Source organism: Rousettus aegyptiacus, unplaced genomic scaffold, assembly GCF_014176215.1.
Source record: "Rousettus aegyptiacus isolate mRouAeg1 unplaced genomic scaffold, mRouAeg1.p scaffold_m13_p_2, whole genome shotgun sequence".
NCBI classification, from domain to species: domain Eukaryota; kingdom Metazoa; phylum Chordata; class Mammalia; order Chiroptera; family Pteropodidae; genus Rousettus; species Rousettus aegyptiacus.
Window position 1 is genome coordinate 161,131,521 of NW_023416295.1, and position 12,630 is coordinate 161,144,150.

Here is a 12,630-nt window from a genome sequence, read left to right on the forward strand (position 1 = left end):
CATGGATACTTCTACTCTTCTTCAGAACACATTTCAAAATGAATTCTCCTCTAAAATGCGATCTTGGTTTTCATCAGTTTTTCTCATTCTGTTCTTAATCGAAATCGGGTAAAGAGTCAAATGACTTTCATCTCTTTGTTGTCTAGTGTTTGTGGTTTTGCATAGTTCTAATATGCTCATAGATAAGATTTCATTTTGAAGAGAAGAATTTAAGCCCAAGTAGTTTGACATAGCCCTGTGAGCGATATTCTCTCTCTGATGAAGACCATCATATTTTTATCTTTTTAAGAAAGGTTGCAGACCATGACTTTTATGGAGAGAACTGTCAATGTATTTGGGATGAAATTGGCCTTTTAAAAAAAATAAAGACGTTATTTTACTCCTTATTTAAAACTCCAAAGATTTTTACATTACTCATTTCTCACTGAATAACAAGCTACCACTAAATTGTTGTTTTTTAAACACAAAACTATTGGCTCATAGCCAATGGGTCAGCAATTTGGGCTGGGCTCCCCTGGGTTTGCTCTTATGACTGCAGTTGTCTCGTGTTTGACTGGGTTTAGGTGGTCTAGATGGCCTCGTGGCAGTTGGTGTTGGCTGTTGACTGCGTGCGCTGGTTCTCTGCCACGTGGCCTCTCATCCTCCACTTGGCTAGAGGGAGCTTCTTTACATGGTGGGCTCAGGGCAGCATCATAAGTGGAAGCTTCAGGGGCTCTTGAGGCAAAATCTCAGATGTCGCACGATGTCACTTCTTCCACCTTTTCTTGGTTCCCAGCTCAGCTCAAGGAGAAGGAAGATAGACTTTACGTCTTGATGGGAAGAGCTTTAACGTCACATTGCAAAGAGACATTCATATTGGGAAGCGAGGAGAGTAGTGGTCATCTTTGCAAACCATTTACTACAGCTTCTCATCACAATTCGAATAAAAACCAAATATTTACCATGGTCTACAATTCCCGACATCATCTGCCTCCCTTTTTAATCTTGTATCGTTCATTCTTCCCTTTGATCATTGCCCTCCTTTATGCCATTCAAACTTCCCCACCTTGTTATAACCTGCATCTGAAGTGCTCCTTGCTCATATCTTGGCTCCTTCTTGTCATTCAGGTCTCAGTTAAATATCACTGAAAAAATTTTTAAACCACTTTATTAAGGTATGATTGACATGTGAAAATCTGTGGATATTTAATATATACAATTTGACGAGTTTGGGGATAGTATATACCTGTGAAACCATCATTGCCATCAAGGCCATAGATATTTCTATCACCTCCCAAAGTTTGCTCACACCCTTATTATTATTATTATTATTATTAATTATTAATTATTAGTGTATGATAAGAGCACCTAACATAAGATTTACCTTCTTAGCAAACTTTAAGCACAGAACTCAGTATTGTTAACTATAGGCACTACACTGTGCACTAGATCTCCAGAATTTATTTATCTTGCGTAACTGAAACTGCACCTTTGGCCATCACCTGCTCATCCCCGCCACCCCCCACCAGCTTTTGGTAACCACCATTCTACTCTTTGCTTCTATGAGTTTGACTATATTTGATTCCACACGTAAGTGAGAGTCCTCAGAATATTTAAAGTTGCTTCTTCCTCTTTCTTAGCTGTCCTTTATTACTATGCATGCTTTTTATCTATTTTATTTATCACTGTCTGAAATTACCTTAAGTTTTTTAAAAGTATGGGTATTGCTTATTTTCCAAGTAGAATATAAGTCCTCTAAGAACTTGTAGGGCTTTGTCTGTCTTGTTTATTGCTACGTGTACAGGGAGGAAAGTATGCCTACAATAATGGTTCTCAAGCTCAGCTACCCTTTAGAACCATTACAAGGGGGGCAGGAATGCCCAGGCTGAACACCAGACAACTAACTGGTCATGCCAATGATCACAAAGAGCAGCCAAAGTGAATGGCCACTGGCCTCACCTGGAAGTGTCATAGAAGAGCTGGAACCAGGGCTGGGTCTTAAAGAGAAGGTAAGAGTTAGAGGGGTGGGGGAAAGGAGAAGCTGTCTCTGTCAGAGTGGACATAGGAAGAGCAAGGTGAGAAGGAGACGAGTGTGATAGAATGAATACTAAGAATTGGCTTGTGAACTGGACTCAGTAAGCAATTGGTAGATGCATTGTCTCTTCTTCCTGGATTTCCCAAGCTAGCTGTGATTTTAAACTTTTTATTCCATTTTCCACATAAACCAACAAAACATCTTTTAACATTTCAGCATCCAAACTCCACTTCTAAGGCAGAAGCAAGATAAAAATCATAGTTAGATCTCTTTTTTCTCCAGACTATATATTCTGTGATATGAGAAATGCCTCGAGGAAGCCAGTTTAGAGTCTTAAGTGAGGCACAGGTGTGATGAAAGGGGTGCTTTATGATTGTTTTGTGAGAAAAGATTGAGGATTAGAGACAGCAAAAGAAAAAGGGTAGGTACCACAGCCACACTGGCATATCTACCTATGTGAAGTGGAAAAGGGTCTTGTGATGAGGACAAAGCCAAGATGCAAGAGGTGTTTGGAAGAAGGAAGCAAGTCACAACCCATGACTTGGGCCAGTACTGTCACAGAGAGAAGAAAAGGGTGCCCTTACTCTCCTGTGTTAAACTATTCTGGGTGCACGTTTATATCGATCAGTTTCACAGACTTGACTTAGCGTTATATGTTACCTGAGGGGAGGAGAATGACAAGGCAAAGAATAGGGAGAAGCCATTTTCCTGGCAGTTTCCAAGAGCCTAAATCCTCCATTTTTTAAATTAAGATATAACTCACATGCCATAAAATTTACCCTTTAGAGTATGCAATTCAGTGGCTTTTAGTATATTTACAAAGTTGTACAACCACCATCACTAATTTGTAACATTTTTATCACTTCCAAAAGGACTGTGTACCCATTAGCAGTCACTCCTCATTCCGCTTCTCCCCATCTCTTGGCAACCACTACTCTTTCTGTCTCTATGGATTTGCCTATTGTGAACATTTCATAAATGGGATCATATAATATATGGTCTTTTGTGACTGGCTTCTTTCACTTAGCGTAACGTTTTCAAGGATCATCCACATTGTAGTATGTATCAGCACTTCGTCTCTTTATGGCTGAATAAATCTCATTGTATGGATATACCGTATTTTGTCTATCTGTCATCAGTTGATGGACATTTGGGTTGTTTCTACTTTGGGGCTGTTATGAATATGCTGAAGTCTTGAATTTTTGAGACAACCTTTACTACTTTCATGAGCACTTTGCAACATTTCAAGACTACTACTAGAAACATCTGATTGGCTCACACAGCTGTGAGAATGATGCCGTTAAAATGGAAGCTCATGCCATTCTCTTTCTCAAAACCCTCCAAAGTCTTCCTTCACATCCTGGTAACAGCTAATCCATGGTAAAAGCACAAATCTCAAGACTTTGTTCAGTCTGTTCTCCTGTGTCTCCTGGTTCTGTTCTTTGTCTCAGGTGCCCTAACCTTCTAGCTTAACCTCAAACATACTGGGCTTGCTTCTGCGTCAAGGGCTAGTTCCCTTATTTGCTCCCTCTTCTCCCAGAGATCTCAGTGGATCGCTCTGTCACCTCACTATTGAAAAGAACACCCTGCACCCCCACCGTGTCTTGCACATCCCATCTCTCTTCCTGCTCTATATTTCCCGTAGAACTTATTCTGTCTGCATATTTTATATACTTGCTTATTGTCTATCTTCATTAAAATGTAAGCTCCATCAGGGTGGGAATTTTTGTGTGTTTTGTTCACTGCTATATCCCTAGTACCTCGAACCATGCCTGGCAGATAATAGGTGTTCATTATATAAGTGCCAAATGCGTAAATGAATATACTTCCAGTTAGGCCACTCAGGCTATCTAAAACATCAGTTTCTTTGTTTTTGGCTGGAAGAATAGTCATGCAGTGTGAAAGTATGTCAACTCATGCTCACTGGAAGTTCTAATGAGTGTAAGTCTTTGACTATTCATTAGTTTGACTAATGTAAAAAATTCAGAATTATCACTTGATGTATATAGTTTGTTTGACAGAAGAAACTTCAGAAAACTGGGTTTATGTGGGAGAGATTGTGGGGGGAAAGGGGGTGCGTAGTGGTAGGAAGTTTGGGATCAAGTACTCTAAACAGCTGTCTGAAGGGGTCTTGTTGAGTGCAGTTGGTTAATTACTGAGAATTTCCAGGAAAGGAAAAGCCTGCCTTCTAAACAAACGTTTATCAGCACATACCATTTGACTGGTCTTGTGTTCAAAGGTTCTTGTTGCAACTTATTTTGGCAGCACTGTGTAAAACTGAGGCAGCAGTAAGTGACAAAGGTTTTATTTATCTCATGTTATTATCTGTTGACTTTTAAAGGGCTCAGTAACGAACAGCACAGCAGCAGATTAGCTAACCCATGGGAAAGAGTGAAGCAATGCCTTGTGAGGCCCGGGTTTCCACCAGCCCCGCTGCAACCCTCCAGGCCGGTGGGGTCATGGGCTCCCTCAAGAGAGAACATCTCAACGAACACGTTCATGAGAGAGCTGTGTGAACTGAGCCTCTAGAAGGGAAAGTAATGTGTTCAAAACCACACTCTTAAATAGGAATCTGGCCAAATAAAACAAAGCTACTAATTTGAGAGCATTAATACTAATTGTTCTCTGATTGTACCAGATAGGTTTGATATATTACATCATTTTACCAGTACTGGAACCTAGTGAGATATGTATTACTTTTCCCATTTTTACATTCAAGAGACTTGAGACCTACAGAGGCCGAGTAACTTACTCGCCCAGGGTCCCAAGTAAATGGCAGAGCTAGGATTCACATCTAGTTATCTTGGATGATGAAAATCCTTAATCTTTCTCTAAAGTCTGGTGTCTTAAAGTGAGAAAACCTGAAGGCCTCGTAGTTCTTGCCCATTGACATTCACAAATAATAATAATGATAATGCATATTTACTGGGTGCCTACCATGTATCAGACATTATTCTAGCTTCTGGAAATACATAAATAAATAAAAGGAAGAGAAATTCCTGCACTTGTAGGGGGAAGAAAGATGACATAATATACAAACAATTTATATAGTTTTCTAGAAGGTGGTAAGTGACGTGAAAAATAAATAGAGCAAGGCAAGGGGGATTGGAAACATCTGAGAGTGTGCCAAGTTCAAAGAGAGCGGTTGGGGTATTCACTAAAAAGGTACTACTTGAGAAAAAACTTGAAGAAGTTGAAGATGAAGATATTTGGGATGGAATGTTTGAGGCAGACAGAAGAGCTAGGGGAAAGGCCCTGAGGCAGAAACAGGCCCTGGATTTGAGACACAGTGAGAAGGTCAGGGTGACAGGAATGGCGGAAGTTGAAAAGGAGAGCGGAGGAGAGCGGGTCAGACGAAACGGAGGCCGATAGCGCAGGGCCTTGTAGGCCTCTGTAAAAATGCCGATTGGCTTTTACTCAGTAAAACAGAGTCTTTCTAGGGTTTGGGGCCAAGGAGTGACAAGATCTGACTTCAATATTAAAAGGCTCCTTCTGACTGTTGTGTTGGGACAAGTAAAGGAGAGAACAATGGTGTCACCAGACGGGAGTTTAATTCAATAATCTAGATAAGAGATGATGGCTTAGACCAGGGTGGTAGCAATGGAGATCGAGGGAAGAGGTTGGGTTCTCCATAGGATTTACTGAGGGGTTCGAGAGGAAGAAAAGAATCAAAAGTGCCTATAGCTTTCCTACCAGGAATCTCCCCTTTGAATTCCCTAAGCAACACAAAGGAAATGTAGTGCTCAAGAACCTTTATAATGTATATGTGACGCATGGCAAAATATTTTGCAGTCTGAGGAGAAAACAAAACACTATCTCTTTTTTTGATCATAGTCAGAGTCACTTATTTTTTCCGAATCCCAACCTTTTCTGTAAAATGGGAATTACTGTTCTGCTGCCTTAATTGTGAGGTAATGTGAAGTCCATGGAACAGTGACTTAAGATGGTGCCTGGCACATAGTAGGTGTTCAATAAATACTTGTCAAATGACTAAATGAAAGAGAATTGCACTCAAAGACCTTTGGGGAAAATACATAAAAATATTTTTAGTTTTAGTTTATTATTTTTCTTTTAGGTTTATTATTAGTGAACTAAGACAACTGCTGAGGCAGGCAGCTTTTAGGGAGGCCTGAATTAACAAGATAATTACTTTGCTTCAACTCAGCCTGTCATTTCTAGTTGTTCATATAATGGGATATTGAGGACATCTCCTCAGAGTTTCTGGCCTCTGGTACTCACATGCATTTTCATAAGACAACAACAACACCTGGACAACTTATATAAGAACAACTTTGATGAGCGTCCTCTTTTTAATTAAGGACATCTGCTTTTTTAATCAGTCTCATTAAAGAATTTCTTTGAACCGTAAATCTGATCACTGGTGAAGCTGATAATGGAAATACACAAGGCACATAAAGCCAGGGAGAATTAAATTCTAATCTCAAGTTGATGAGTTAATATAGGAAAGCCCTGGTATAGTAAATGTTCCAGAAGCAGTAGCTATTTGTATTGTTATCTGTAAATTTAGTCATTCATTCATTCATTTTTCTCCCTCCCTTTCTTCTTCTTCCTAATTCACTAATCCATTTTATGACTGTTTTCTGCCACCTATTTTGTGGCAGGTCCTGCGGTAGGTGTAGGGCATACGAAGGTGAACGAGACACTGCCTCTGCTCGCTCATAAGATATTCACATGAAGCCAATTAGAAAACAAATGTGGAAATGGCATCTGTCCAACCCACCTTTTTCCTGACATTGTATTAATGTAACATAAATGCCTGAGTGGGTGTCCTGAAGTTCCCCAGACATCTGATGTCCCCTTCTCTCGTCCTATGAGAATAAAACGGCTCAAGCCTGCATCGCATGTACTGTGGGAAACTCAGTGCCCCACCCTCAGCTTTCTGAGGCTTCCTGTTGGTCACTTCTTGTTCCGGTTTCTTTCCTGTTCTTCATTTGCCATCTTGTCTTCTACTTTCTCTGTGCTAGATGTGAATTGATTTACCACGAACAACCCAAAGCACTAGTAACTCAAGGTCACTACAGACAAGAGATTTTCGCTGTGCGTTTTGCATGAATAATGGTGGGTGAAGTGTGTTATTTAAACATAGGTAGAAACACAACTTCAAATGTAATGTCAGATTTCAGTTTTTCTTGAAATACATCTGGCATGTTAAGTTTTCCCAAACGTTTTCATTTCTTCAATTCCCCCTTTAGAAATGCTCCTCTTTGGGTTTTGGCTTGTTGCTGTCTAAGTGAGACTCTGTTTTATACCTCATAATTTTCTTTTATAATCTTTCCTTTTGGTCCTTCTAGAGACTAGGATGGGTGTGGGAGGGCCAACGTGGACACAGATCAGAAAGAAGGCTGTGGCAGAAATCCAGGCAACTGATGATGGGGACTTGGACCATAATAATATGGGGACATAGTAAGTGAGTAAATGGATTCAGGACATTTTTGAAGGTAAAGTTAATACATTTACTGATGGATTGGGTATGAGGTTTTAGAGAAAAATGGTTGAGATGACGTCAAGATTATTGTCTTGAGCAACAAGAAAAATATATTTAATAAAAGTAACTCATGTTTAATGCAGAACATCTAGAAAATGTCTAAACTATAAATAAGAAAACAATAATTATCTACAGTTCCTATTACATAAAGATAATCACTGTTAACAGTTTGATGTGTATCTAGTCATTTTCTCTTCCTTGTTATTTGTTCTAGGCTTTCCTGTGTATGTGTGTGTGTGTGTCCACATACATATATTCAAAAATATGAAAATACATATACAAAACAATATATGTATACATATAAACATATACATATTTTGCTTTAACTGCACACAACACATTTTTATTGAATTTTGTAAAAAAATTAAAATACTTCTGAGCTATCGTTACTCAACATTTTTCTGTTTGCAGGCAGCATAATACAGGCAACTGTAGCATTATTTTCTAATCTTCTGATTGTTTCCCCATGTTGTTAACTGGTTTTGAAAAATATCTTTAACAGTTCTAACATAATGTCTTTTAGCCATTGCTTTTACTGTGGACATCTAGGTGTGCTCCATTTTCATACTATGAAAAATAATGCTGCAGTCTTTGTACGTAAATGCTTGTGTGCGTCTCTGTGATTTCCTCATGAGAAATTGCTGAATGTGAAATCAGCAGGTCAATATTTTTAAAGGTAAAAAAAGACCTTGATTATTGATCATTTCTTGGGCGTCATACCTAACACATGATGAGGATCAGCTGAGAATTTAATGTGTAAGCACTTGCTCATTCGGTTTCTCACCAGGCTTTTAAAACTAGTGGCTTCTCCTCTGACTTTGATTAAACCGAAAGGGCTAACTTATGCTTACTCTGTGTTAATGAGCATGAAGAGCATTCGAAGGTCATTTGAAAGTCATGTAGAAACTGATGATTATGAAATCTTTTCATCCAGCATAGTGCCCTTTATTTCATAATAGAAGAATTTCCTATTCTACCACCACCGTGCCAGCCTCGTTCATTCTCTGCTCGTTGTTTCGCAAGATATGGTGGTGGGCCCAGGAGTAGATATTTCTAAAACTAAGAAGCAAATATAAAAATTATATATTTTCCCAAGCTTTTGGCTTCTCTAGCTGCTAACTAAGGATGTCAGTCAGGGTGATGACAAATAACCAAAACCCAGTAAAAACAAGTGGAGGGCTCCAGATGTGCAGGCCTGGAAGAGCATGAGAACAAAGTTAGGCCCTGGCAGGCCTGACTAGTCAGTCTTTGCTGTGTAGTGAGGCTGTATTATTTACTGGTAATATAGTTAAGTTCACTTATTACTGTTTTGTACTTCATTTACCCCCCCCCCACCGCCCGCCACCACCCCTATGCTTCCATGCATATACCCCTTTTAGTTGGTGTTAATCGACCGATTCTTTTTTGGCAAATAAAACGTTACCATGATTCTAAAAGTCAAGGCTATCCAAAAGGCATATTCAGAGAAATGTTACTACTCGCTCCATCCCTACTACTACATCGCCCTTCCCACTTTCTTCCCACTTCGTTCCCACCCACTCCTCACAGATAATATTATCTCATTAGTTCCTGGTTTATTTTTCTTGCATTTCTTTTGCACAGATGAGCAGAAACGTACATATCTTCTACATACCCTTCTTTTCTACAGGAAGGATAGCATACTATGTATACTCTTTTGCACTTTGCTTTCTTTTCAGTTGGCACTATATCCTCGAGACTACTCTATCAGCTCATAGAAATCCATCTTCCCTCCCTCCCTCCCTCCCTCCCTCCCTCCCTCTTTCTTTCTTTCTTTCTTTCTTTATTTCTTTCTTTCTTTCTTTCTTTCTTTCTTTCTTTCTTTCTTTCTTTCTTTCTTTCAACAGTAGCATGATGTTTCATTGTATGGATGTATCATAGCTTATCCAACCAGTCTCCTCCATTTAGGTATTTAGGTTCAATATTTTTCATTTGCAAATAATGATGCAACAAATAACCATATTATATATATATAGTTGAAGGTGTACTTCAGGGTAGATTTCCAGAAGTGGGATTACTGGTTCAAAAGTTAAATATATATGTAGTTCTATACATATTGCCAAATTTCCTTCCTGAAGAGTTTTATCAGTTTGCATTCCCATCAGCATGTCTGAGGATGCCTGTTTCTCCATAGTTCTTGTCAATAGAAATTGTGGTCATATTTTTTAAATTTTTGTCAATCCAAAAGCCGAGCAATGGTACCTCCCCAAACTCCGACTTCTGTCTCCTCAACTCAGCAAGATTACCCAGTGGGTCCTATTAGGCTGCATCCCTCCTGCACTGAGGCGGGGAAATTGCCTCTCAGTGGTGAGCTGAGCCGTCATAACGCTCACTCAACTGTTTCACTCTTCTCAGAGATGACAGTCCTAAACTCTATCATCCAATATCTGAAAACCATTGTATCATTTTTTTTTGCCCCATTTTCTAGTGGTTTAAGGCAAGAGCTTAAATTTAGTCCCTGTTACTCACTCCATCTTTGAGTAGAAGTGGAAGTTGATCTAATATTTATCTGACAAGATTTCCAGACACAGAAAATTATCAAACATTATTGAAGCAATAAAAAAAAATTCTGGAACTGAATAGACAACTCACTCTTACATTGAAAGAGCTTAACAAATTACAAGCCAAGTGAATACAACACATCCACCCTGTAAAAATTCTAAACTCTGAAAGAATAAAGAAAAAAATTAGAAAAATTCTACAGAGGGAGAAAAAAGAAAAGGGAAAGGGAAGCTGAGTAGACACAACTTCTCATTGGCAGAATATTAAAGGACAGTAGACCAAAGTTTCAGAGGCCCGAAAGAATGTGATTTTGAATCTAAAATTGTGTAACCAGGAAAATTAGAATATGAGTGATAGTAAATTTTAAGAAAACACTGTGAACAGCTTAATAGGAACAAATTTGAAAATAAAGTTGGTATGGATATTTTGTTTTTGAAAATATAGCAAGATTACCAAAATTGACTCAAGAAGATATAGAAAAATTGAAAAGACCTATCTTCATGGAAGAAATTGAAAATTAATTTTATTATATACCTATGAGAAAGCACCAGGCCTACAAGTATGCATAGATGAGTTTTAATGAACTTAATAGAGGAAAAAATATGGAAAGCTTTCTAACTCTGTTAGAAAAGGACTCTGTTATCAAAGCCAGAAAAGGATAGTGAACCATGATGGTTTAGTAAGAGAAAAACCTCATCAGTTATTAAAAATTGATAAAATAATGGAAAGATATAATGTCGTTACCTGGGTAACCAAAAGGATAAAAAGAGAACTCTAAGGTGTCACAATGGTAGTAGCTGCAGAAAGAAGTCTCCACCTCGGGTTGTTAGGAATAAAGAAGTAAAGAGAAGAAGTTGAATTTATTAAAAATTAGAAGTTTGGAGAAGGGTCCCCATGAACTGAAACTCAGATCCCCAAAGAGAGGCTGCTGCCCACCGGTGCTGGTGTCCGAGGGGGTGGAGGTGGGTCTGGAGCACACAGAGGCTGATTCTACAAGTCCTGGAAAAACCACAAACTGGATTCAGCTGTTGCCATGGGAAGACACTGCTGCTGCCTGGGTGAAGAAGTATTGCCAGGAGCAGATATGTGGTTTGCAAGGTTCCAGCCCCAGCATCACAAATCGAAGTACAGAAGGGTGGGCTTGGAGCTGAGCCAATAACCTAACAACTGGTACAGAGAACACACACACCAAGGAAAATTTATGTCCACCCCATTTATAAATGTATTTTAAAAATCGTAAATAAAACACTAGCATATTAAATCCAGTGATGTAGAAAAATAATATATCACACCATAGTAGGGTTTATCCCAGGAGTACAAGGATGCTTCAATATTTGGAAAGCTATTTATTAACAGATGGAATGAGGTAGATACTGAAGAAGCATGTGATGAAATTCGGGGCCTGTTCCTGATAAAATCTCTTAGCAAAACTAGAGTTAGAAAAAAATCATTGTACTTAGTGGTGAATCATCAGAAAAAAATTCTACTAATGTCACAAAACAAGACAAGGAGATTTATCATGACTGTTACCATTTAACAGTCATAGGCTTAAAAAACACAATTTAACAAGAAAAAAGAAGTGTAAATATCTGAGTGGGAGAGATAAAATTGTCACTTTTGATAAAAACCCGATGTTCTATTTTTTAAAATCTAAGGAAAACAGTGGAAAACTAGCAAGACTAATATGAAAATTCAGAGGATCGCATACATGATCACACAAGAAGCTAGAAACCATAACTTTCCTATATATCAATGTATTTTAAAAATCTTAAATAAAACATTAGCATATTAAATCCAGTGATGTAGAAAAATAATATATTACACCATAGTAGGGCTTATCCCAGGAGTACAAGGGTGCTTCAATATTTGGAAAGCTAATTGATCATCATCAATTAGAAAATATAAAATAAAACTATTTTTCTATATTAGCAATAAAACTATGAAATGTATATCAAAAGATTTAAGAAGAATTGTACTGAGCAATAAAAACTATAAAATATATGATATATACATGAATTAATTTAACAAGAAATGTACAGAAAGTTAAAGAATACAAAAGAACTTTTGAATAAATAGATCTGAATGGAATTTCATAAAAATGCCAATTCAGTCCAATTCTAAAAACTATTACAGCTGGATTTTCCAAGGAAACCTAACAAACTGATTCTAAAGTTGCGCTGATTTAAAAAATGGGCAAGAATAATAACTGTTTTAAGAAAGAATAATGAGGATCTTGCCTTACCAGAGGTCGAAATGTACTATGTCAATATTAATTACAACAAAGTTGGTACTTATGAAAAATAGATAATTAATGAAACAGAGGACAAGTTTAGAAACACATTAGACATACATTTATGGAATTTAATCTATGGTAGAGATGATTCCAATAGAATAAAAGAGAAAAGAGAGATTATTGAAAAAGAGAGATTATTGGATATTGATTTGGAGGGTGAAAAAAAGCTTATTTACAATCTATACTAACTCTTAGATTAATTGCATCCACTTAACTAAGACAGTATTAAGAAAAAATATGACAACATAGTTAAATCTTGAAAAATGCGAAAGATTTTCCTAAACAAAACAGAAATAC